A 25150-nucleotide genomic window follows, 5' to 3' on the forward strand; every position below is an offset into this window, starting at 1 on the left:
ATAGGCAAACCTCAGGAACCGCCTGTGGTGTGCCGCAACCGGCACATGAAAATAGGCGTCCTTTAGGTCTATAGTCGTGAACCACTCCCCCCTGGCAACTACCCTCAGGGTGTCCGCCGAGGTGAGCATGTGAAATGGTAAAATTTTTAAAAACGTGTTCAGGCCCCTTAGGTCTAGAATGGGCCTGAATCCGCCGTCTTTCTTGGTGACCAGAAAGTACGCCGAGTAGAACCCCCCGGGTTGTAACTGAGGGTCCACTGGCTCGATCGCACCCTTGGCCAGGAGGGCGGATAGCTCCTGGGCCAGAGCTGCGGCCTTCGTCGGGTCGCGGACGACTGTCATCCTGACCCGGCCAAAGGCCTGGGGCCGGCGTCGGAACTGTAATTCGTACCCCCGGGTTAAGGTGGAAACCACCCAGGGGTCTATAGTACAGGCAGCCCAATAGCTGATCTGCTGCTGGGAAAAACAGCCGACGACCGGCCCCGTGGTCCTAGCGCCTGGCCCCCCGGCCTCTGTCGGCTCTGGAGGGGTACCGGTGAGGCTCCGCGGCCCGAGGCTGCCCGGGCGATGGGCGGGCGGGGGCGCGAAAGCTATCAGCGGGCTGCTGGGCGGACCGCCGAGACCTGCGTAGGCCCTCCTCTCTTGCTGGGTAAGAGCGTGGTGGCTGGTAGCGGCCCCGGGGGGCAGCCGGGGGGGCTCTAGGCCTGCCAGGAGCGGAGACACTCCTGTGAAGACCTGACAGCTGCAGGTTGGTTTGCCTAGCTTGGGCAGCTCGCTCCAGCGTCTCCAGGGCAGCTGACCCAAACAGCTCCCCCGGTACCACTGGCACGGCTCTAAGGGCCTTCCTGCACGCCTCCGTCAGGGGCGACTGAGCCAACCAAACCTGGCGGCGAGTCTGGACCAGGGTGGACATAACACGCCCCAATTCCCTGGACATGAGGGCAAAGGCCTGTAGGGACGCGTCGCTCAGGTCCTGTGTAGACGGCTCAACTGCAGCTTGTTGCAGCGAGGTCGAGAGCGCCAGCATTAGGTGGGAGAGGGAGTTGCCAATCCGCCCCATACGTGCTGCTGCGTCATAGGCCTTCGAAAGCAGGTCGTCTGTGACCCTGCACTGGGGCCGAGGACACCTGCCATCCGGCCGCAAGGCCTGATCGGGGGTTAGAATGAGGGAGGCAATGGCGGGCTCAACGGGTGGCATGCAACCCAAACCATACTGCGCTGGATCCCGCATGGCAGCCAAGGCCCGAGCACTGGAAGAAGGACGGGGGAGAGCCTTGGCGTCCTTCCAGCAGAGGTGTAGCTCCTTTAAATACTCCTCCGAAGGAGGGACAGAGAAAGGGGCTGTGGCAGGGCTGCGCCTGAAAAAGGCGCTAGGCTGGGCCAAGTCTGCCTGAGGAGCATCGAGCCCCAGGCGAGCCAGGGCCGTACGGATGACGGCCCCGATGGGGTTACCCTCTGTGCTGTGCCCAGAGCTCTGAGTAGAGGAGCGGGAGGCCTCCCCAAAAGCGTTTGAGGATTCCTCCCCCGTGACACCCTCACTGAAGAGGTTGGCTGATGCCGCCAGCGACAGGACATCGTCCGTCCCCGGCACATCCCCCAAGGAAGGGTCAGGCCGGATGTCAGCCACCGCGCCACCTGCCCCAGGTTGCAGGGTCAGGAGGAGTTCCTGTATCCTCTCCATATCGGACGACAAGCGATCCACCTTGGATGCTAGCTCGTCCCTAGCCCTTTTCCTGGGGGGGGGGCCTGCTCTACCCCGACGCCAAGAATGGCCGGGCTGAGCAGGAGGAAGTGGCGCCATTGATGGTAGGTCGACAGCTGCCGGATGTTCCACCGCTGCGAGCCTAGCCAGCCTGAGTGCCAAGGGCATGGAGCCGCAGTTCATACAGGCCCTCTCGGTAAGGCCCTCCCTCAAATGCTCGAAGCCGAGGCAAGAGGGGCAGCGATCATGGCCATCGTCAGGCTCAAGGAGGGCCACACAGGCGCCACACACATGAGCCATCAGCAGAACACTGGGAGAGGGAGCACTGCCTTCACCAGAGAGCTACTAATTCAAGAAGAGCCAAGAAAGTGTTACCGGGAGAGGACGCGAGAGCGCAGTCTTCACCAGCAAGTGACTGGAAAAATAATTACACACTCAAATATACAGCAGTGTTCTCGGGAGAGGACGCGAGAGCGCTGTCTTCACCGGTAAGTGACTGAAAAGAAACAAACAAGTGTTACAGGGAGAGGGCGCGAGAGCGCTGCCTTCACCGGTAAGTGACTAAAAAATAAACCCCAACAGTGTTACAGGGAGAGGGCGCGAGAGCGCTGCCTTCACCGGTAAGTGACCGAAAGAAATAAACAACAGTGTTACAGGGAGAGGACGCGAGAACGCTGCCTTCACCGGTAAGTGACTGACTGGAAAAACCTTTTACCAAATAAATTTGGTAACCCAGAACACAGCCGAGCTGTTTCTATAAGGGAGCTATCAGTAGCGAAATTAATCCCAGTAGTGAAAATAACCCCAGCAGTGTTGCCGGGAGAGGACGCGAGAGCGCTGCCTTCACCGGTAAGTGACTGAAACTAAACAAAACCTTGGAAGCTTCTACTTCAGCGCTGTACAGACCAACAGCCCCTGGAGGACGAGTTCACCCGTTGCTCCGACCCTTGGTCGCGAGGCTGCACACAGTCTGGAGCGCGATCCTTTTCAAAAAGCGAATACGCTATCCGCAAGCGGTACTACAACATGCGTCTTTGCGAGAAGATGAAAGGAACAGATCCTCTGTCGACACCGGGCTATATAGCCAATCCGGTGTCACGAGGGTCACATGTGACCTTGTTGGTATAGGTACTCGAACTGCGCATGCGCGAGACGGATAAATCCAGTGCTTAATGCACCGCCTCTGGCGGTCAGTAAGGATGAAATAGAACATCGAATGCTAAGTGCCTGTCCAGATAATGCCGGATTTTATATATGGCGCCTTCTACATGCTTTGATTCACATATTTGCACTGATTTCATGCAGTTTCACCGTAATATGAGTATGTGTTGGCTAAACAAGGAAATGAGTGATCGTATTCAGATAGAACCGTTGTCGGCAGGACTCGAACCTGCGCGGGGAGACCCCAATGGATTTCTAGTCCATCGCCTTAACCACTCGGCCACGACAACACACTGTTAGAGTTCCAAGTCTGTGGCTTTTTGGAACAGGAAGAGTCTGGAACACTTAGGGTAGGTTAAGCCTTGCTTGATCTAATTTTGAAGTAGTCTTCAAATTGACTGAAGCTAGCTTTGATCACATCTTGGAGACGGCAGGCATTGAACCTCAGGCCTTCTACATGAGAAGCATACGCTTTGCCATTGAGAGAAGTCCCCTGTTTTACTTCAATTGTACATCTGTAAAACCGATTCCTGAAGCTTTGCTTAACGATAGAAGGGACAAATAGGTCATCAGTTGACACTAGGGTATCATACATTTTATAGAGAATTTTGCTTGCCTGCCGCCGTTGTCATTGATGGAAAGTCTATTGCATTGATGGATTGCAAGTTTACAACTGCAAGAAACACTTTTATCACATCTACACCAGATGATGCTGGTGCAAAAAGTGTAGGTACTGCTGGGAGTTGAACCCAGGGTCTCCAGTTTACAAGACAGGCGCTTTCACCAGCTAAGCCACAGTACCCCTAATGTTATGTTTACTTGATACACCAATGAAAAAGGTCTCATGTAGCGTGGCCCGATCATGTGTTAAGCTATCAGAACTGGCGGCTAAAGGAATTCCAATTGAGTAGGTTACTTACATTATACAACTTACTGGTGTGATTAGAACACTGCCTCTTCTGTGAACTAGACAGTCACTATGACAGTCCCAGCCACAGCACCCCTCTTAGTTCAGGAGAAATGCTTCAGCAAATGATTGGGAAGACAACGAAAGAGGTCTGCAGTAACATGACATATTTCTGTTGATCCTTTAAACAGTCCCTTAAACATACACTGATTAACCTGTACAGTTGACAGCAGGATTCGAACCTGCGCGGGGAGACCCCAATGGATTTCTAGTCCATCACCTTAACCACACAGTTTCGACATTTCAATTCTCTATTATGTTCAAACATTAGCATTCTGCAACATTTTTGGTAGGTAAAGCATTGCGTGACCTCATTTTGTTTAATGATTCATTACACAGTAACATTCAGCAATGTTTCGTGATCGGATCATTTTTGACTTCTACCTTATAAAAGGGATTCATTCATAATCATCGCATCACCTACACTACAATTTGGAGATGCCGGGGATTGAACCCGGGACCTCATACATGCGAATCATGCGCTCTACCACTGAGCTACATCCTTTTTTTATATTAATCAGTACATCTCTACTATCAATACCCGAAGCTTTGCTTAATGATACAGCCAATCAATAGGTTGACTTGCACTAGGCCATCCTAAGAGATGAAGATATTTGGCCTGCCTGCTAAAAGCAGAGGTGGTAAACTGGTGTGGCAGATTTCAATCATGTAGCGGGGGATCCAATGGATTTCTAGTGCATCAGCTTAACCGCTTGGCCAGGACAATGGTGCTTATCGGTCTCAAGTCTATCAGTTGTTCGAACAGTAACAGACTGCAACGCTTGAGGCTGTGGGATCAAATTGTGAAATAGTCCTACACCCTTGACCACAGCTTGCTTTGATCACACCTTAGTGATCGGACCTCAGCACTCCTACATGAGAAGCTTTACAGATGAGCCGAAAACAGATTACTTCAATTGTACATGTGGCAACCGATACATGAAAGTTTGCTTAACGGTACAAGAGGGGAAATCGGTTATCGACTGGCAGTACGGTATCATACATTTCTTAGAGAAGTAGTCTGCGTACAGATAGCAGAACTGGCCAACGCTTGTCGGCAGGCCTGAATCTTCGTCGTGACGCAACAATGTTTTTCTCTTCTGTGGCTGTCAACACTTAGTGCATAAACGTACCGTACTCATATCAATGTGTTGACCGGCACTAGCTTTTGAGCGCACAAGCGCACAATAGCGTGCGCATTTGAAATCGCACGCACTGATTAACCTGTATCGTTGACGACAACACAGTTTCAATTCTCTCACTTGTTTCGAACATTAGCAATCGGCAACATCTTTGGTAGGTTAAGCATTACGTGACCTCATTTGATTAAATTAGCACTCACCTGACTTTTCTAGGGCAATCAAATGGAGGCCGGGGATTGAACCCGGGGCCTCATACATGCATAGCATGCTCTCTACCACTGAGCTACATCCCCTCAGCTCAAAAATTTTCATTTTAAGCCTGCTTCGGAACACACCAAGGGTTTTCTCGTCCATGGCATTCAGCACCTGGACCTGACAACACTAGTCTTCGGATCTATCAGACCTTTAAATATTAACATTTTATGTTTGGAGAACATGTTGTCAAAAAATATCGAATGCTAAGTGCCTTTCCAGATAATGCCAGATTTTAAATATGGCACCTTCTACATGCTTAGATTAACATATTTGCACTGATTCATGCAGTTTCACCGTAATATGAGTATGTGTTGGCTAAACAAGGGAATGATTGATAGTATTCAGATAGAACCGTTATCGGTAGGATTCGAACCTGCGCGGGGAGACCCCAATGGATTTCTAGTCCATCGCCTTAACCACTCGGCCACGACAACACACTTTTAAATTTCCAAGTCTCTGGCTTTTTTTTTCACAATCATGTGTCAAGCTATCAGAACTGGCGGCTAAAGGAATTCCAATTGAGTAGGTTACTTACATTATACAACTTACTGATGTGATTAGAACACTGCCTCTTCTGTGAACTAGACAGTCACTATGACAGTCCCAGCCACAGCACCCCTCTCAGTTCAGGAGAAATGCTTCAGCAAATGATTGGGAAGACAACGAAAGAGGTCTGCAGTAACATGACATATTTCTGTTGATCCTTTAAACAGCCCCTTAAACATACACTGATTAACCTGTACAGTTGACAGCAGGATTCGAACCTGCGCGGGGAGACCTAAGTGCCTTTCCATGCTAAGTGCCTTTCCAGATAATGCCAGATTTTAAATATGGCGCCTTCTACATGCTTAGATTAACATATTTGCACTGATTCATGCAGTTTCACCGTAATATGAGTATGTGTTGGCTAAACAAGGGAATGATTGATAGTATTCAGATAGAACCGTTGTCGGCAGGATTCGAACCTGTGCGGGGAGACCCCAATGGATTTCTAGTCCATCGCCTTAACCACTCGGCGCCGACAACACACTTTTAAATTTCCAAGTCTCTGGCTTTTTTTTTCACAATCATGTGTCAAGCTATCAGAACTGGCGGCTAAAGGAATTCCAATTGAGTAGGTTACTTACATTATACAACTTACTGATGTGATTAGAACACTGCCTATTCTGTGAACTAGACAGTCACTATGACAGTCCCAGCCACAGCACCCCTTTCAGTTCAGGAGAAATGCTTCAGCAAATGATTGGGAAGACAACGAAAGAGGTCTGCAGTAACATGACATATTTCTGTTGATCCTTTAAACAGCCCCTTAAACATACACTGATTAACCTGTACAGTTGACAGCAGGATTCGAACCTGCGCGGGGAGACCCCAATGGATTTCTAGTCCATCACCTTAACCACACAGTTTCGACATTTCAATTCTCTATTATGTTCAAACATTAGCATTCTGCAACATTTTTGGTAGGTAAAGCATTGCGTGACCTCATTTTGTTTAATGATTCATTACACAGTAACATTCAGCAATGTTTCGTGATCGGATCATTTTTGACTTCTACCTTATAAATGGGATCCATTCATAATCATCTCATCACCTACACTACAATTTAAAGATGCCGGGGATTGAACCCGGGACCTCATACATTCAAAGCATGCGCTCTACCACTGAGCTACATCCCCATTTTATATTAATCAGTACATCTCTACTATCAATACCCGAAGCTTTGCTTAATGATACAGCCAATCAATAGGTTGACTTGCACTAGGCCATCCTAAGAGATGAAGATATTTGGCCTGCCTGCTAAAAGCAGAGGTGGTAAACTGGTGTGGCAGATTTCAATCATGGAGCGGGGGATCCAATGGATTTCTAGTGCATCAGCTTACCCGCTTGGCCAGGACAATGGTGCTTATCGACCTCAAGTCTGTCAGTTGTTCGAACAGTAACAGACTGCAACGCTTGAGGCTGTGGGATCAAATTGTGAAATAGTCCTACACCCTTGACCACAGCTTGCTTTGATCACATCTTAGTGGTCGGACCTCAGCACTCCTACATGAGAAGCTTTACAGATGAGCCGAAAACAGATTACTTCAATTGTACATGTGGCAACCGATACATGAAAGTTTGCTTAACGATACAAGAGGGGAAATCGGTTATCGACTGGCAGTACGGTATCATACATTTCTTAGAGAAGTAGTCTGCGTACAGATAGCAGAACTGGCCAACGCTTGTCGGCAGGCCTGAATCTTCGTCGTGACGCAACAATGTTTTTCTCTTCTGTGGCTGTCAACACTTAGTGCATAAACGTACCATACTCATATCAATGTGTTGACCGGCACTAGCTTTTGAGCGCACACTAGCTTTTGAGCGCACAAGCGCACAAAAGCGTGCGCATTTGAAATCGCACGCACTGATTAACCTGTATCGTTGACGACAACACAGTTTCAATTCTCTCACTTGTTTCGAACATTAGCAATCGGCAACATCTTTGGTAGGTTAAGCATTACGTGACCTCATTTGATTAAAATAGCACTCACCTGACTTTTCTAGGGCAATCAAATGGAGGCCGGGGATTGAACCCGGGGCCTCATACATGCATTGCATGCTCTCTACCACTGAGCTACATCCCCTCAGCTCAAAAATTTTCATTTTAAGCCTGCTTCGGAACACACCAAGGGTTTTCTCGTCCATGGCATTCAGCACCTGGACCTGACAACACTAGTCTTCGGATCTATCAGACCTTTAAATATTAACATTTTATGTTTGGAGAACATGTTGTCAAAAAATATCGAATGCTAAGTGCCTTTCCAGATAATGCCAGATTTTAAATATGGCGCCTTCTACATGCTTAGATTAACATATTTGCACTGATTCATGCAGTTTCACCGTAATATGAGTATGTGTTGGCTAAACAAGGGAATGATTGATAGTATTCAGATAGAACCTTTGTCGGCAGGATTCGAACCTGCGCGGGGAGACCCCAATGGATTTCTAGTCCATCGCCTTAACCACTCGGCCACGACAACACACTTTTAAAGTTCCAAGTCTCTGGCTTTTTTTTACACAATCATGTGTTAAGCTATCGGAACTGGCGGCTAAAGGAATTCCAATTGAGTAGGTTACTTACATTATACAACTTACTGTTGTGATTAGAACACTGCCTCTTCTGTGAACTAGACAGTCACTATGACAGTCCCAGCCACAGCACCCCTCTCAGTTCAGGAGAAATGCTTCAGCAAATGATTGGGAAGACAACGAAAGAGGTCTGCAGTAACATGACATATTTCTGTTGATCCTTTAAACAGTCCCTTAAACATACACTGATTAACCTGTACAGTTGACAGCAGGATTCGAACCTGCGCGGGGAGACCCCAATGGATTTCTAGTCCATCACCTTAACCACACAGTTTCGACATTTCAATTCTCTATTATGTTCAAACATTAGCATTCTGCAACATTTTTGGTAGGTAAAGCATTGCGTGACCTCATTTTGTTTAATGATTCCTTACACAGTAACATTCAGCAATGTTTCGTGATCGGATCATTTTTGACTTCTACCTTATAATAGGGATTCATTCATAATCATCGCATCACCTACACTACAATTTAGAGATGCCGGGGATTGAACCCGGGACCTCATACATGCGAAGCATGCGCTCTACCACTGAGCTACATCCCCTTTTTATATTAATCAGTACATCTCTACTATCAATACCCGAAGCTTTGCTTAATGATACAGCCAATCAATAGGTTGACTTGCACTAGGCCATCCTAAGAGATGAAGATATTTGGCCTGCCTGCTAAAAGCAGAGGTGGTAAACTGGTGTGGCAGATTTCAATCATGGAGCGGGGGATCCAATGGATTTCTAGTGCATCAGCTTACCCGCTTGGCCAGGACAATGGTGCTTATCGACCTCAAGTCTGTCAGTTGTTCGAACAGTAACAGACTGCAACGCTTGAGGCTGTGGGATCAAATTGTGAAATAGTCCTACACCCTTGACCACAGCTTGCTTTGATCACATCTTAGTGGTCGGACCTCAGCACTCCTACATGAGAAGCTTTACAGATGAGCCGAAAACAGATTACTTCAATTGTACATGTGGCAACCGATACATGAAAGTTTGCTTAACGATACAAGAGGGGAAATCGGTTATCGACTGGCAGTACGGTATCATACATTTCTTAGAGAAGTAGTCTGCGTACAGATAGCAGAACTGGCCAACGCTTGTCGGCAGGCCTGAATCTTCGTCGTGACGCAACAATGTTTTTCTCTTCTGTGGCTGTCAACACTTAGTGCATAAACGTACCATACTCATATCAATGTGTTGACCGGCACTAGCTTTTGAGCGCACACTAGCTTTTGAGCGCACAAGCGCACAAAAGCGTGCGCATTTGAAATCGCACGCACTGATTAACCTGTATCGTTGACGACAACACAGTTTCAATTCTCTCACTTGTTTCGAACATTAGCAATCGGCAACATCTTTGGTAGGTTAAGCATTACGTGACCTCATTTGATTAAAATAGCACTCACCTGACTTTTCTAGGGCAATCAAATGGAGGCCGGGGATTGAACCCGGGGCCTCATACATGCATTGCATGCTCTCTACCACTGAGCTACATCCCCTCAGCTCAAAAATTTTCATTTTAAGCCTGCTTCGGAACACACCAAGGGTTTTCTCGTCCATGGCATTCAGCACCTGGACCTGACAACACTAGTCTTCGGATCTATCAGACCTTTAAATATTAACATTTTATGTTTGGAGAACATGTTGTCAAAAAATATCGAATGCTAAGTGCCTTTCCAGATAATGCCAGATTTTAAATATGGCGCCTTCTACATGCTTAGATTAACATATTTGCACTGATTCATGCAGTTTCACCGTAATATGAGTATGTGTTGGCTAAACAAGGGAATGATTGATAGTATTCAGATAGAACCTTTGTCGGCAGGATTCGAACCTGCGCGGGGAGACCCCAATGGATTTCTAGTCCATCGCCTTAACCACTCGGCCACGACAACACACTTTTAAAGTTCCAAGTCTCTGGCTTTTTTTTACACAATCATGTGTTAAGCTATCGGAACTGGCGGCTAAAGGAATTCCAATTGAGTAGGTTACTTACATTATACAACTTACTGTTGTGATTAGAACACTGCCTCTTCTGTGAACTAGACAGTCACTATGACAGTCCCAGCCACAGCACCCCTCTCAGTTCAGGAGAAATGCTTCAGCAAATGATTGGGAAGACAACGAAAGAGGTCTGCAGTAACATGACATATTTCTGTTGATCCTTTAAACAGTCCCTTAAACATACACTGATTAACCTGTACAGTTGACAGCAGGATTCGAACCTGCGCGGGGAGACCCCAATGGATTTCTAGTCCATCACCTTAACCACACAGTTTCGACATTTCAATTCTCTATTATGTTCAAACATTAGCATTCTGCAACATTTTTGGTAGGTAAAGCATTGCGTGACCTCATTTTGTTTAATGATTCCTTACACAGTAACATTCAGCAATGTTTCGTGATCGGATCATTTTTGACTTCTACCTTATAATAGGGATTCATTCATAATCATCGCATCACCTACACTACAATTTAGAGATGCCGGGGATTGAACCCGGGACCTCATACATGCGAAGCATGCGCTCTACCACTGAGCTACATCCCCTTTTTATATTAATCAGTACATCTCTACTATCAATACCCGAAGCTTTGCTTAATGATACAGCCAATCAATAGGTTGACTTGCACTAGGCCATCCTAAGAGATGAAGATATTTGGCCTGCCTGCTAAAAGCAGAGGTGGTAAACTGGTGTGGCAGATTTCAATCATGGAGCGGGGGATCCAATGGATTTCTAGTGCATCAGCTTAACCGCTTGGCCAGGACAATGGTGCTTATCGACCTCAAGTCTATCAGTTGTTCGAACAGTAACAGACTGCAACGCTTGAGGCTGTGGGATCAAATTGTGAAATAGTCCTACACCCTTGACCACAGCTTGCTTTGATCACATCTTAGTGGTCGGACCTCAGCACTCCTACATGAGAAGCTTTACAGATGAGCCGAAAACAGATTACTTCAATTGTACATGTGGCAACCGATACATGAAAGTTTGCTTAACGATACAAGAGGGGAAATCAGTTATCGACTGGCAGTACGGTATCATACATTTCTTAGAGAAGTAGTCTGCGTACAGATAGCAGAACTGGCCAACGCTTGTCGGCAGGCCTGAATCTTCGTCGTGACGCAACAATGTTTTTCTCTTCTGTGGCTGTCAACACTTAGTGCATAAACGTACCGTACTCATATCAATGTGTTGACCGGCACTAGCTTTTGAGCGCACACTAGCTTTTGAGCGCACAAGCGCACAAAAGCGTGCGCATTTGAAATCGCACGCACTGATTAACCTGTATCGTTGACGACAACACAGTTTCAATTCTCTCACTTGTTTCGAACATTAGCAATCGGCAACATCTTTGGTAGGTTAAGCATTACGTGACCTCATTTGATTAAAATAGCACTCACCTGACTTTTCTAGGGCAATCAAATGGAGGCCGGGGATTGAACCCGGGGCCTCATACATGCATAGCATGCTCTCTACCACTGAGCTACATCCCCTCAGCTCAAAAGTTTTCATTTTAAGCCTGCTTCGGAACACACCAAGGGTTTTCTCGTCCATGGCATTCAGCACCTGGACCTGACAACACTAGTCTTCGGATCTATCAGACCTTTAAATATTAACATTTTATGTTTGGAGAACATGTTGTCAAAAAATATCGAATGCTAAGTGCCTTTCCAGATAATGCCAGATTTTAAATATGGCGCCTTCTACATGCTTAGATTAACATATTTGCACTGATTCATGCAGTTTCACCGTAATATGGGAATGTGTTGGCTAAACAAGGGAATGATTGATATTATTCAGATAGAACCGTTGTCGGCAGGATTCGAACCTGCGCGGGGAGACCCCAATGGATTTCTAGTCCATCGCCTTAACCACTCGGCCACGACAACACACTTTTAAAGTTCCAAGTCTCTGGCTTTTTTTTTCACAATCATGTGTCAAGCTATCAGAACTGGCGGCTAAAGGAATTCCAATTGAGTAGGTTACTTACATTATACAACTTACTGATGTGATTAGAACACTGCCTCTTCTGTGAACTAGACAGTCACTATGACAGTCCCAGCTACAGCACCCCTTTCAGTTCAGGAGAAATGCTTCAGCAAATGATTGGGAAGACAACGAAAGAGGTCTGCAGTAACATGACATATTTCTGTTGATCCTTTAAACAGCCCCTTAAACATACACTGATTAACCTGTACAGTTGACAGCAGGATTCGAACCTGCGCGGGGAGACCCCAATGGATTTCTAGTCCATCACCTTAACCACACAGTTTCGACATTTCAATTCTCTATTATGTTCAAACATTAGCATTCTGCAACATTTTTGGTAGGTAAAGCATTGCGTGACCTCATTTTGTTTGATGATTCATTACACAGTAACATTCAGCAATGTTTCGTGATCGGATCATTTTTGACTTCTACCTTATAAAAGGGATTCATTCATAATCATCGCATCACCTACACTACAATTTAAAAATGCAGGGGATTGAACCCGGGACCTCATACATTCAAAGCATGCGCTCTACCACTGAGCTACATCCCCTTTTTATATTAATCAGTACATCTCTACTATCAATACCCGAAGCTTTGCTTAATGATACAGCCAATCAATAGGTTGACTTGCACTAGGCCATCCTAAGAGATGAAGATATTTGGCCTGCCTGCTAAAAGCAGAGGTGGTAAACTGGTGTGGCAGATTTCAATCATGGAGCGGGGGATCCAATGGATTTCTAGTGCATCAGCTTACCCGCTTGGCCAGGACAATGGTGCTTATCGACCTCAAGTCTGTCAGTTGTTCGAACAGTAACAGACTGCAACGCTTGAGGCTGTGGGATCAAATTGTGAAATAGTCCTACACCCTTGACCACAGCTTGCTTTGATCACATCTTAGTGGTCGGACCTCAGCACTCCTACATGAGAAGCTTTACAGATGAGCCGAAAACAGATTACTTCAATTGTACATGTGGCAACCGATACATGAAAGTTTGCTTAACGATACAAGAGGGGAAATCGGTTATCGACTGGCAGTACGGTATCATACATTTCTTAGAGAAGTAGTCTGCGTACAGATAGCAGAACTGGCCAACGCTTGTCGGCAGGCCTGAATCTTCGTCGTGACGCAACAATGTTTTTCTCTTCTGTGGCTGTCAACACTTAGTGCATAAACGTACCGTACTCATATCAATGTGTTGACCGGCACTAGCTTTTGAGCGCACACTAGCTTTTGAGCGCACAAGCGCACAAAAGCGTGCGCATTTGAAATCGCACGCACTGATTAACCTGTATCGTTGACGACAACACAGTTTCAATTCTCTCACTTGTTTCGAACATTAGCAATCGGCAACATCTTTGGTAGGTTAAGCATTACGTGACCTCATTTGATTAAAATAGCACTCACCTGACTTTTCTAGGGCAATCAAATAGAGGCCGGGGATTGAACCCGGGGCCTCATACATGCATAGCATGCTCTCTACCACTGAGCTACATCCCCTCAGCTCAAAAATTTTCATTTTAAGCCTGCTTCGGAACACACCAAGGGTTTTCTCGTCCATGGCATTCAGCACCTGGACCTGACAACACTAGTCTTCGGATCTATCAGACCTTTAAATATTAACATTTTATGTTTGGAGAACATGTTGTCAAAAAATATCGAATGCTAAGTGCCTTTCCAGATAATGCCAGATTTTAAATATGGCGCCTTCTACATGCTTAGATTAACATATTTGCACTGATTCATGCAGTTCCACCGTAATATGAGTATGTGTTGGCTAAACAAGGGAATGATTGATAGTATTCAGATAAAATGTCGGCAGGATTCGAACCTGCGCGGGGAGACCCCAATGGATTTCTAGTCCATCGCCTTAACCACTCGGCCACGACAACACACTTTTAAAGTTCAAAGTCTCTGGCTTTTTTTTACACAATCATGTGTTAAGCTATCAGAACTGGCGGCTAAAGGAATTCCAATTGAGTAGGTTACTTACATTATACAACTTACTGATGTGATTAGAACACTGCCTCTTCTGTGAACTAGACAGTCACTATGACAGTCCCAGCCACAGCACCCCTCTCAGTTCAGGAGAAGTGCTTCAGCAAATGATTGGGAAGACAACGAAAGAGGTCTGCAGTAACATGACATATTTCTGTTGATCCTTTAAACAGTCCCTTAAACATACACTGATTAACCTGTACAGTTGACAGCAGGATTCGAACCTGCGCGGGGAGACCCCAATGGATTTCTAGTCCATCACCTTAACCACACAGTTTCGACATTTCAATTCTCTATTATGTTCAAACATTAGCATTCTGCAACATTTTTGGTAGGTAAAGCATTGCGTGACCTCATTTTGTTTAATGATTCATTACACAGTAACATTCAGCAATGTTTCGTGATCGGATCATTTTTTACTTCTACCTTATAAAAGGGATTCATTCATAATCATCGCATCACCTACACTACAATTTAGAGATGCCGGGGATTGAACCCGGGACCTCATACATGCGAAGCATGCGCTCTACCACTGAGCTACATCCCCTTTTTATATTAATCAGTACATCTCTACTATCAATACCCGAAGCTTTGCTTAATGATACAGCCAATCAATAGGTTGACTTGCACTAGGCCATCCTAAGAGATGAAGATATTTGGCCTGCCTGCTAAAAGCAGAGGTGGTAAACTGGTGTGGCAGATTTCAATCATGGAGCGGGGGATCCAATGGATTTCTAGTGCATCAGCTTAACCGCTTGGCCAGGACAATGGTGCTTATCGACCTCAAGTCTATCAGTTGTTCGAACAGTAACAGACTGCAACGCTTGAGGCTGTGGGATCAAATTGTGAAATAGTCCTACACCCTTGACCACAGCTTGCTTTGATCACATCTTAGTGGTCGGACCTCAGCACTCCTACATGAGAAGCTTTACAGATGAGCCGAAAACAGATTACTTCAATTGTACATGTGGCAACCGATACATGAAAGTTTGCTTAACGATACAAGAGGGGAAATCGGTTATCGACTGGCAGTACGGTATCATACATTTCTTAGAGAAGTAGTCTGCGTACAGATAGCAGAACTGGCCAACGCTTGTCGGCAGGCCTGAATCTTCGTCGTGACGCAACAATGTTTTTCTCTTCTGTGGCTGTCAACACTTAGTGCATAAACGTACCGTACTCATATCAATGTGTTGACCGGCACTAGCTTTTGAGCGCACACTAGCTTTTGAGCGCACAAGCGCACAAAAGCGTGCGCATTTGAAATCGCACGCACTGATTAACCTGTATCGTTGACGACAACACAGTTTCAATTCTCTCACTTGTTTCGAACATTAGCAATCGGCAACATCTTTGGTAGGTTAAGCATTACGTGACCTCATTTGATTAAAATAGCACTCACCTGACTTTTCTAGGGCAATCAAATGGAGGCCGGGGATTGAACCCGGGGCCTCATACATGCATAGCATGCTCTCTACCACTGAGCTACATCCCCTCAGCTCAAGAATTTTCATTTTAAGCCTGCTTCGGAACACACCAAGGGTTTTCTCGTCCATGGCATTCAGCACCTGGACCTGACAACACTAGTCTTCGGATCTATCAGACCTTTAAATATTAACATTTTATGTTTGGAGAACATGTTGTCAAAAAATATCGAATGCTAAGTGCCTTTCCAGATAATGCCAGATTTTAAATATGTCGCCTTCTACATGCTTAGATTAACATATTTGCACTGATTCATGCAGTTTCACCGTAATATGAGTATGTGTTGGCTAAACAAGGGAATGATTGATAGTATTCAGATAGAACCGTTGTCTGCAAGATTCGAACCTGCGCGGGGAGACCCTAATGGATTTCTAGTCCATCGCCTTAACCACTCGGCCACGACAACACACTTTTAAAGTACCAAGTCTCTGGCTTTTTGGAACAGGAAGAGTCTGGAACACTTAGGGTAGGTTAAGCCTTGCTTGATCTAATTTTGAAATAGTCTTCAAATTGACTGAAGCTAGCTTTGATCACATCTTGGAGACGGCAGGCATTGAACCTCAGGCCTTCTACATGAGAAGCATACGCTTTGCCGTTGAGAGAAGTCCCCTGTGTTACTTCAATTGTACATCTGTAAAACCGATTCCTGAAGCTTTGCTTAACGATAGAAGGGACAAATAGGTCATCAGTTGGCACTAGGGTATCATACATTTTATAGAGAATTTTGCTTGCCTGCCGCCGTTGTCATTGATGGAAAGTCTATTGCATTGATGGATTGCAAGTTTACAACTGCAAGAAACACTTTTATCACATCTACACCAGATGATGCTGTTGCAAAAAGTGTAGGTACTGCTGGGAGTTGAACCCAGGGTACCTACACTTGGTTCCCTGGGTTCAACTCCCAGCAGTTTACAAGACAGGCGCTTTCACCAGCTAAGCCACAGTACCCCTAATATTTTGTTTACTTGATACACCAATGAAAAAGGTCTCATGTAGCGTGGCCCGATCATGTGTTAAGCTATCAGAACTGGCGGCTAAAGGAATTCCAATTGAGTAGGTTACTTACATTATACAACTTACTGATGTGATTAGAACACTGCCTCTTCTGTGAACTAGACAGTCACTATGACAGTCCCAGCCACAGCACCCCTCTCAGTTCAGGAGAAATGCTTCAGCAAATGATTGGGAAGACAACGAAAGAGGTCTGCAGTAACATGACATATTTCTGTTGATCCTTTAAACAGTCCCTTAAACATACACTGATTAACCTGTACAGTTGACAGCAGGATTCGAACCTGCGCGGGGAGACCCCAATGGATTTCTAGTCAATCACCTTAACCACACAGTTTCGACATTTCAATTCTCTATTATGTTCAAACATTAGCATTCTGCAACATTTTTGGTAGGTAAAGCATTGCGTGACCTCATTTTGTTTGATGATTCATTACACAGTAACATTCAGCAATGTTTCGTGATCGGATCATTTTTGACTTCTACCTTATAAAAGGGACTCATTCATAATCATCTCATCACCTACACTACAATTTGGAGATGCCGGGGATTGAACCCGGGACCTCATACATGCGAAGCATGCGCTCTACCACTGAGCTACAACCCATTTATATAATAATCAGTACATCTCTACTATCAATACCCGAAGCTTTGCTTAATGATACAGCCAATCAATAGCTTGACTTGCACTAGGCCATACTAAGAGATGAAGATATTTGGCCTGCCTGCTAAAAGCAGAGGTGGTAAACTGGTGTGGCAGATTTCAATCATGGAGCGGGGGATCCAATGGATTTCTAGTGCATCAGCTTACCCGCTTGGCCAGGACAATGGTGCTTATCGACCTCAAGTCTATCAGTTGTTCGAACAGTAACAGACTGCAACGCTTGAGGCTGTGGGATCAAATTGTGAAATAGTCCTACACCCTTGACCACAGCTTGCTTTGATCACATCTTAGTGGTCGGACCTCAGCACTCCTACATGAGAAGCTTTACAGATGAGCCGAAAACAGATTACTTCAATTGTACATGTGGCAACCGATACATGAAAGTTTGCTTAACGATACAAGAGGGGAAATCGGTTATCGACTGGCAGTACGGTATCATACATTTCTTAGAGAAGTAGTCTGCGTACAGATAGCAGAACTGGCCAACGCTTGTCGGCAGGCCTGAATCTTCGTCGTAACGCAACAATGTTTTTCTCTTCTGTGGCTGTCAACACTTAGTGCATAAACGTACCGTACTCATATCAATGTGTTGACCGGCACTAGCTTTTGAGCGCACACTAGCTTTTGAGCGCACAAGCGCACAAAAGCGTGCGCATTTGAAATCGCACGCACTGATTAACCTGTATCGTTGACGACAACACAGTTTCAATTCTCTCACTTGTTTCGAACATTAGCAATCGGCAACATCTTTGGTAGGTTAAGCATTACGTGACCTCATTTGATTAAAATAGCACTCACCTGACTTTTCTAGGGCAATCAAATAGAGGCCGGGGATTGAACCCGGGGCCTCATACATGCATAGCATGCTCTCTACCACTGAGCTACATCCCCTCAGCTCAAGAATTTTCATTTTAAGCCTGCTTCGGAACACACCAAGGGTTTTCTCGTCCATGGCATTCAGCACCTGGACCTGACAACACTAGTCTTCGGATCTATCAGACCTTTAAATATTAACATTTTATGTTTGGAGAACATGTTGTCAAAAAATATCGAATGCTAAGTGCCTTTCCAGATAATGCCAGATTTTAAATATGGCACCTTCTACATGCTTAAGTAGTATATACTATATGCTGTTTGGGTCCATTCCTATCTGAACACACTTCCGGTTGGGGAGGGTGGGGGTGGAGGGGGGATCCCTATACACAGGGGCCACTTCCTGTTTATGTTTTATGACGGGTCGTAAACATAGTATAAAAAGGGGGCGACGGCTGCTGTAGGGTCTCCGCATTCATCAAGTGTTCTGCAGTGTTCTTTTCATTCAACATGGACTGCTCATCAGAAGAAACCCGTAGATCAGATAGTGCTATTTGGTTGTATAGGGGCCCTCGTACCCCTACACCATTGTCTTCTCCCGCCATGGACGACTCTGCGTCGAGCAATGAGGACATTGAAAACCAGATGCCTGATGGTATGTCCGTCTTTAGTACGCCTGTGTCTAACTATGTCAATAGTTGTGGAGATGCGGTACTGCTTAATGCTCCACTCAAAAGAACGAGGCCTGTTTTAGGCTTGAGAGACCGGAGTGCCGGGGATTCATTCACCCACGTTGGCGAATACGGCTTGGAGTATGTAATATCATGGGTCGATGGCTGTGTTATTTTGAATGTTAAAGATTGTGCTACAGAGTGGCGGTTGAACGTTCACGAATGGAATTTTTTCTTGGAGAATTTATGCCCCATGCTAGACGGCGTCCGGGGTACATGGCAGGCGGGAACCCATGTATTCCAATGGACCTTTCAGTTTGAATCGAGGATTCATCGCATGGATGCAAACTATCATACGAAGAGACCACAGGAGTTCATTTTTTTCAGACGCTGTGTTGATACAGACGAGCTACCACAGTGCTATGATATGCATTGCGTCGGTAGCTCTCCTCTACGCACCAGTGTTTTAGAAGCTGCTGATTATTTTGATAATGTCTTTTTCATGCAGTGGGCTGATTTGTCTGCACTACGTGGAATTTTTGCAGAGATTGATTCTATGGCTAAGACGAATGAAGAACCATGGAGCACAGCTGATGATGAATGCCGAATGTGCCTGTTTGAGTCGTCTGGGTTTGATGATGGGGTACATGGTGTGTTTGAGTATGTTTAGGGTTATGCTAGCGTTAGAAAATGTCAGCAATGTATAAGAAGGTGGGGTACATGCTAGTAGTATTAAGGGATGGTTTATTTTCCTTTTTAAATGTGTTTTTTGATAGACTATACCTTATATTAATATGTGGGTGTTGTGTGTTTTTTTTATTTTCATATTCTAATGGTATATTTTTGATACGCTATGCAGCACAGGTCAATGATGAACATGTGCAAGGTGGGGGTGTGGCTATGGAGACTGCTGATTTAAAGGCTGTACAACCCGGACCCCACTGGCTTCAAGAGTATGCCATCTATCTGACCGGATTGAATCTGACCTTCCTACACGTCGGAGAGGACAGTGAGCTGGAGGTGGACACTGCTATGAGAGACGACGGATGGCCTGTATCAATACAGATCCGTTTAAACCCTGCATCGCTGGCCGTTCTGCGATTTACCACGGGGCTCTGTGTGGTGGCCATCATCAACCATCAGAAGCAAGTGGACTGCTGGGGATGCCAGTGTGATTGCCCAAGTCAACGACGCCATTCATGCCTGCAGGGAGCGACACATCATCACTACGAATCCCACTACCATGACATTTGTGTCATCCTGGACAGACACCCCTTCCTGTTACTTTTAGAAACTGTTCTAAAGAAGACTACAGGGTTGACTGTGTCCCCCGGAAAAATCTATGTTGTGGTCGAATCTTATCTATGTGATTTAATATGCAATACCTATAATACCGAAAAACTGGATTTAATGACCACCGAAGGTGTGTCCGATGAACATCTGCTTCTGATACATGAAGCCATACAAATGTGGCGTCCTACATTGTCATTAGGCAAACCAAAGCCTGCTGGTGGGTGGCGTTTATAATGGGGGTGTTGTTTTCTTATGCGTATGATGCGGATAGCAAGTATGTATCAGATAGACTATCCGTTTTGATGTATGCTGCCATAGAAAATGATACATATGTCCAGCATAATGCCTATATCAAATGCACGTATAAGGGTTGGAATGATCTGGTCATGAAATTCTTGTATGATAAACCTACTGATCAAATGTTAGCTGAAATATTTACCCATTTCCCCGATGGTGACTGTTTTACCATCGGACATGTCATGTGTATATGTGCTTTTGTATCGGATGTCTTGAAGTTGAATAATGCCTCAAACGCCGAGGGTATTAGAACTGCTAGAATGATGGCTTGTAAAATGGTGCAGAAAAATAAAAATGCATGTAGGCTTTATCTGAGAATTGTTTTGAGTGGACAGACATTTTAAATAAAAGGATGGATAACTCTGATCAGTGTTTCAGTATTCGTTTTTTGTTGCATGCATACGACATGGATAAACGGCTGCATAAGACTTATTATGATCCCTCCGGACCAGGGGGTTACGGCGGCATCAATAAACTAAGAACGGCCCTTGAGCATAGTGAGGGTGCAGTACCTCCACTAAAATATATCAAGAAATGGTTGCTGAAGCAGGATCCCTACACCCTGCATGTACCTGCACCGATACATTTCCGCCGAAATAGAGTATTGGATAGTGGAATAGATAGACAGTTCCAGGCTGATTTAGTGGATATGGCAGAGTATGCATCCGAAAATGATGGTGTGCATTTTCTGTTGACGTGCATCGATGTATTCTCAAAACATGCATGGGTTCGTCCGTTACCATCCAAGAGGGCTATCGACGTCGCTAAAGCTTTTGATGATATTCTTGGTGAAGGGCGGTCCCCCGATAAACTGCAGACTGACGCTGGCAAAGAATTTTATAACAAGATCTTTCAGCGTTTGATGGAGCGGTACAATGTCAAACATTTCTCTACATCTAACGAGACCAAGGCCAGTATAGTGGAACGCTTCAACAGGACTCTGAAAACCCGCATGTGGAGATATTTAACAGCTGCCAACTCCAAACGATATGTGGATAAACTACAGGATATGGTCCATGCTTATAACCATTCATATCATAGATCGATAAAAATGACCCCGGCCAGTGTTGATAAAGATAATGAGAAAACAGTGTTTAATACGCTATACAAAACCACTCAAGAGCCGATGGTGGTGTTTAGATACGATGTTGGTGACACGGTTAGAATTTCAAAAGTCAGAGCTACATTTCGAAAGGGGTATGAGCAGACGTTTACAGATGAATATTTTGTAATATCGCAGCGCATTGCAAGGTGTCCTCCAGTCTATAAGCTGCAAGACTATGCAGGTGCCCCTGTCCATGGAACATTTTACGAGAAAGAGCTGCAAGAAGTTATAGTGTCTAAAAACAAGGTGTATAAAATAGAAAAGATTATAGATAGAAAAAGGGAGGGGTCTAAGAATCTGCTATATGTCAAATGGCTGGGGTGGCCGGAGGCATTCAATTCATGGATAGCTGAAAAGACACTAGTCGATGCGTAAAGAGACATACAAGAGACATACAATCCATTATAACCAGAGTGTACGATGGATAAGGAGGTGTCTGGGGGTTTCTATGTGACTCTAGCGAGTAATGCATCGGCAGGGATCTACCCGCAAAATAAGATATGGAATTTTAGAACTAAATTAGCAAAATCTATACACACCAAGCAGCCCTATGAAGTAGGCCTAATTGAAGCTCAGTACCCATGCAGTTGGCATAGTTTTCCTACAGAGGACGCTACGATGACCGTTCACGATGGTAAAACGGGTCATAGGACATCATGTCTATTAGTTGGTGGGCTTTATGAGAGTATCGGATCGTTATTACTACAAATCAACAAGACTTGGCCCAAATATAATCCTGGCAGTAAAGTTATACTACATCATGAAGGTATTAGAAACCGCATTTATGTAGAAGGAGACGATCACCTATCTATCGTCTTTAGAGGAAAACTGGCTGCTATGCTGGGTTTCGATACAGGTGTCAAGCTACAGGCCCATAAATCGTATGCAGCATATGCCCCCCATCCCACCGATATTCACGGGGGGTGTTACAACATGTTCATATATAGCGACATTGTCGACCATCAGCTGGTCGGAGATAGTTATGTACCCCTGCTAAGGAGTATTAATGTAACCGACACCAGCAGGAGACACTGCATTCACATGTTCGACAAGCCGCATTACGTACACGTAGCCCGAGACCCTCTTGGAGATATTGAAATCGATCTAAAGTCTGACCAGAATACAAATATAAAATTCACATATGGTAAAGTGATACTCAAGCTGCATTTTAGACCTGTAAAACAGTAGAATTCATAGCCCCATCTATAGGGATGAGGGGGTATAGACCGCCTTACGACGAGAACAAATATGTTCAGTATTATTTAAACCAAGCAGGGAGTGGGCTACCTGGCTATGAGGGTAGCAGCACACAATATGGTGCTGGCATCGGTGGGATGTTCCGTAGCCTCTTTAGAATGGCTATTCCGTTATTTAGGCGAGGGGTTAGCATAGCAAAGCCTCATCTGAAGACTGCTGCTAAACATATTATAGGCGACGTTATGACCAACATAGCCCATGCTGCATCTACGCCCAAACAGCAGGGGTCAGGCATGAGGGTATATGCCAGAAGAGCAACAAAGTATCCTCCTATAGGTTGTGGGCGTACCCGTGCACCAGCACGACGTCGTAAACAGAATAAAAGATTGGCATCCATCAAAAAGAGAGCCAAACCTAAAAGGATCAGGAAGGGGGCAACCCGTCGTTTTAGAGGGGCGGCTAACGATATATTCATCTAGTATAGCAGGTGGGCTGAATAACAATGGCGTTGCTACATAACATGTCAGACGAATGCATTAAGAGCGAACTGGATCTCTTCTCCCTGCCGATGACGCAGACTTCGATAGAAAAAAGTACATGTATTGAAATACCCCCGCTATCGGCGCTAACAGATGGTGGCCCCATAGAGTTCTTTGTATCGGCCAGTAGCGAAGACTATATAGATCTAAACAATACGTATTTACACCTGAGGATCAAGATTACTAATCCTGATGGAACAGACTTGGCGCCGGCGGCACCCGTTGGACTGATTAACTATCCAGGATGCACGTTATTCTCCCAAGTAGATATTACTCTGGGTGATAGGCTTATCACCCAGTCGTCAAACACCTATCCGTACAGAGGCATAATAGAATGCCTGCTAAACTATGGAAACGGGACATTAGACACCCAATTTGGTTGTGGTCTATTCCAGAAAGACACACACGGACATATGGACGAGATTCTTCCTGGAGGTCTCAATCTAGGCTTAACGACAAGGAGTGAATATACGGGGCGAAGTCGTATAGCGGAGCTGATATCCCCTATACACGTCGATATGTTTTTTCAGGAGAAACTGATGATTAACGGAGTTGATCTCCGTATGAGATTCATTAGAGCAAAAAATGATTTCTGTCTCATGTCCGATGGTGCTGTGGAATACCGTGTCTCTATAGTGTCTGCAAATGTTTTCATTAAAAAGGTATCGGTAGCACCAGGCGTCAAGCTGGCACATGCCCGTGCGTTAAACCAGGCTAACGTTAAATACCCTGTTGATAGGGTATGTCTAAAGATTGTATCCATCGCTGCGGGCAGCCGTATATGCACACAGGATAATCTATTTCTAGGACAAATACCCAAGATGGTTATTATAGGTTTTGTGAATAACGAAGCATTCACAGGGAGCTATGCCAGGAATCCTTTCAGATTCCAACATTTCGGCATTGAGTTCTTATCCCTATATTGCGACGGTCAAGCATATCCCTCTAAACCCTTTCAGCCTGACTTTAGAAATGGCCTCTATACTCGAGAATATTTCCAGCTCATTCAGGCTACAGGTCGTCAGCTCAAAGATAGAGAAATAGCTATTAATCATAAGGAATTCGGGGACGGGTATGCATTATTTTGTTTCAACCTTGAGGCAGATGAGGGCTGTGGACAACATGTATCGCTAGTCAGAACAGGGAATGTGAGGCTAGAGGCACGATTCAGAGCAGCACTGGCTACAACGGTCAATTTGATATGTTATGCAGTTTATGATTCTGTTATAGAAATATCAAATAGACGGCAGGTGCTGTTGGACTATTACTGAAAAAGTCGGTGCGCTATGAATACTATAGAGCTAACAGCAGTGTGTCAGAAAATGGCCCACACGGCATATTTTCTTGGTGCGTTACCGTGTAATCACCTACCCCGGGAAATTCATCAGAGACCTGTAATGATTAGGGATGTGTCGGTCGCGACTGATTCGTTACAACGAACGAATCCCGAACGTGAACGACAAGAACTAGTTCCCCAAAACAAGAAGAACTGGTTCTTTGATTCTTTTTTTTCAACATAAACCAAACATATGGTCACGTAAATAAAATATACAAACGAACAGAGCTCCGTCTCCCCGCGACTTCCATTGATTGAGTCTACAACTTTCTCAAAGATTCAGCCAATGAGAGGTAGCAATGGTGTTGGAATGGCACCTGGGTAAACCAATGACAAGGCGGTACCGTCGAATATGCGCGCTTTCTCTGTCTGACGTATCTTGGGTCATACCATTCG

The 25150-nt window shown here is 45.2% G+C and overlaps 16 non-coding genes across 16 annotated transcripts; all 16 read right to left on the bottom strand.

Moving 5' to 3' along the window:
* Nucleotides 1-3071: 3071 nt before the first annotated feature.
* trnas-aga (transfer RNA serine (anticodon AGA)) lies at nucleotides 3072-3153 on the bottom strand. The gene has a single exon. It is a non-coding gene; the product is annotated as a tRNA-Ser (tRNA).
* A 438-nt stretch (nucleotides 3154-3591) lies between these two features.
* On the bottom strand, nucleotides 3592-3665 carry trnat-ugu (transfer RNA threonine (anticodon UGU)). Its single transcript has one exon. It is a non-coding gene; the product is annotated as a tRNA-Thr (tRNA).
* Nucleotides 3666-4263: 598 nt separating this feature from the next.
* On the bottom strand, nucleotides 4264-4335 carry trnaa-cgc (transfer RNA alanine (anticodon CGC)). The gene has a single exon. It is a non-coding gene; the product is annotated as a tRNA-Ala (tRNA).
* A 1244-nt stretch (nucleotides 4336-5579) lies between these two features.
* On the bottom strand, nucleotides 5580-5661 carry trnas-aga (transfer RNA serine (anticodon AGA)). The gene has a single exon. It is a non-coding gene; the product is annotated as a tRNA-Ser (tRNA).
* A 510-nt stretch (nucleotides 5662-6171) lies between these two features.
* On the bottom strand, nucleotides 6172-6253 carry trnas-aga (transfer RNA serine (anticodon AGA)). The gene has a single exon. It is a non-coding gene; the product is annotated as a tRNA-Ser (tRNA).
* A 581-nt stretch (nucleotides 6254-6834) lies between these two features.
* trnas-uga (transfer RNA serine (anticodon UGA)) lies at nucleotides 6835-6906 on the bottom strand. Its single transcript has one exon. It is a non-coding gene; the product is annotated as a tRNA-Ser (tRNA).
* Nucleotides 6907-8168: 1262 nt separating this feature from the next.
* On the bottom strand, nucleotides 8169-8250 carry trnas-aga (transfer RNA serine (anticodon AGA)). Its single transcript has one exon. It is a non-coding gene; the product is annotated as a tRNA-Ser (tRNA).
* Nucleotides 8251-8831: 581 nt separating this feature from the next.
* On the bottom strand, nucleotides 8832-8903 carry trnaa-cgc (transfer RNA alanine (anticodon CGC)). Its single transcript has one exon. It is a non-coding gene; the product is annotated as a tRNA-Ala (tRNA).
* A 1262-nt stretch (nucleotides 8904-10165) lies between these two features.
* trnas-aga (transfer RNA serine (anticodon AGA)) lies at nucleotides 10166-10247 on the bottom strand. Its single transcript has one exon. It is a non-coding gene; the product is annotated as a tRNA-Ser (tRNA).
* Nucleotides 10248-10828: 581 nt separating this feature from the next.
* trnaa-cgc (transfer RNA alanine (anticodon CGC)) lies at nucleotides 10829-10900 on the bottom strand. Its single transcript has one exon. It is a non-coding gene; the product is annotated as a tRNA-Ala (tRNA).
* Nucleotides 10901-12162: 1262 nt separating this feature from the next.
* Nucleotides 12163-12244, bottom strand: trnas-aga (transfer RNA serine (anticodon AGA)). Its single transcript has one exon. It is a non-coding gene; the product is annotated as a tRNA-Ser (tRNA).
* A 581-nt stretch (nucleotides 12245-12825) lies between these two features.
* On the bottom strand, nucleotides 12826-12897 carry trnas-uga (transfer RNA serine (anticodon UGA)). The gene has a single exon. It is a non-coding gene; the product is annotated as a tRNA-Ser (tRNA).
* A 1258-nt stretch (nucleotides 12898-14155) lies between these two features.
* Nucleotides 14156-14237, bottom strand: trnas-aga (transfer RNA serine (anticodon AGA)). Its single transcript has one exon. It is a non-coding gene; the product is annotated as a tRNA-Ser (tRNA).
* A 581-nt stretch (nucleotides 14238-14818) lies between these two features.
* On the bottom strand, nucleotides 14819-14890 carry trnaa-cgc (transfer RNA alanine (anticodon CGC)). The gene has a single exon. It is a non-coding gene; the product is annotated as a tRNA-Ala (tRNA).
* A 1262-nt stretch (nucleotides 14891-16152) lies between these two features.
* trnas-aga (transfer RNA serine (anticodon AGA)) lies at nucleotides 16153-16234 on the bottom strand. Its single transcript has one exon. It is a non-coding gene; the product is annotated as a tRNA-Ser (tRNA).
* Nucleotides 16235-17374: 1140 nt separating this feature from the next.
* Nucleotides 17375-17446, bottom strand: trnaa-cgc (transfer RNA alanine (anticodon CGC)). The gene has a single exon. It is a non-coding gene; the product is annotated as a tRNA-Ala (tRNA).
* Between the last annotated feature and the right edge of the window lie 7704 nt (nucleotides 17447-25150).

The sequence above is a fragment of the Gadus morhua genome, chromosome 15 (genome assembly GCF_902167405.1).
Source record: "Gadus morhua chromosome 15, gadMor3.0, whole genome shotgun sequence".
Classification (NCBI taxonomy): domain Eukaryota; kingdom Metazoa; phylum Chordata; class Actinopteri; order Gadiformes; family Gadidae; genus Gadus; species Gadus morhua.